This window comes from Solanum verrucosum, unplaced genomic scaffold, assembly GCF_900185275.1.
Source record: "Solanum verrucosum unplaced genomic scaffold, falcon-dt-bn FXZP01000263.1, whole genome shotgun sequence".
Taxonomy (NCBI): Eukaryota; Viridiplantae; Streptophyta; class Magnoliopsida; order Solanales; family Solanaceae; genus Solanum; species Solanum verrucosum.
In genome coordinates this window covers 1,083,075-1,084,111 of record NW_026020353.1, presented here as the reverse complement: position 1 = coordinate 1,084,111, position 1,037 = coordinate 1,083,075, and the positions used below count along the sequence as shown (strand labels likewise).

The following is a 1,037-nucleotide window of genomic DNA, read 5'->3' as shown; positions in this document are numbered from 1 at the left end:
GAAAAGGTTTCTATTACTAGGATTACTGCGTTATGAGATTGTGCGGAACACGTATACCCTAGTTATTTCTCTTATCTTGATAACAACCAAAGTTGAGTTTGATTATTGATTACTTATTAAGTTCTTACTATTTGTTTCACACAAGCACAACCCCCCTTTTATTACCTATTTCTGGAAATAATTTGACTAATTGAATATAATTGTTAGTTAAAGTAACGTCTAAACCATTTTCGTCGTGGGATCGACCCCAACCTACAAGTTGGGTTCTTTACTTGATAACGATCGCTTATACTTCTGTAAGGAGGTGTAATTTGAGCCTATCATATTGAACTCACGAATACCAGCTTCTCTACAAGCCACGATTTGTTGATTGTGGACATTGTTATTTGGTTGAGGGAGGTTTCTCCAAAGGAACCTCTCCACCAACGGGTTCCTCACATTCTTCATTTTCACCATGTCAACCCTTTGACAACCCTTGCTGATCCTTGTTTTCATGTCTAAACTATCACTAAGAAATTGTGATTTTTGGTCTTAACACCAACAACTTTATATAAGAAATTGTATTTTAAAATAACTTGGGGAGCCTAGAAATTTATGTTCTTTCCTTTTATTGCATAGAAGAAAATTATTGAAAATGAAAAATATTAGATTCACTTGCCCTTCATTCTTTGTCTCGGTAGATATAGACCTTATTATCATAGATTCACTTGCCCTTCATTCTTTGTCTCGGTAGATATAGATCTTATTATCATAATTAGACGATAAATATTTTTCCTAATTAGAATTATATTATTGGATTGCACTTGACCTCCATTTTATTTGAGAACATTTAAAAAATATATATTAAATGATTAATAAAACCCTTAATGTTTTAATAGTAACACGAATTTTGCATTTACCATTGAATTTTCCTAGTCAATCATCACTTAGGGACCTACAATGTATCACATGCATCAAGCATATGCGGGTGTTTGGATTTATAAATATATCAACAATACTACATTCAATAAATATCACAAACTCCATGTAGTGATAAA

General features: G+C 32.2%; 1 pseudogene; it reads right to left on the bottom strand.

The window, feature by feature from the left end:
- LOC125837584 (uncharacterized) overlaps positions 1-495 on the bottom strand; it is a 14,661-nt pseudogene extending 14,166 nt beyond the window's left edge.
- Positions 496-1,037: the final 542 nt, after the last annotated feature.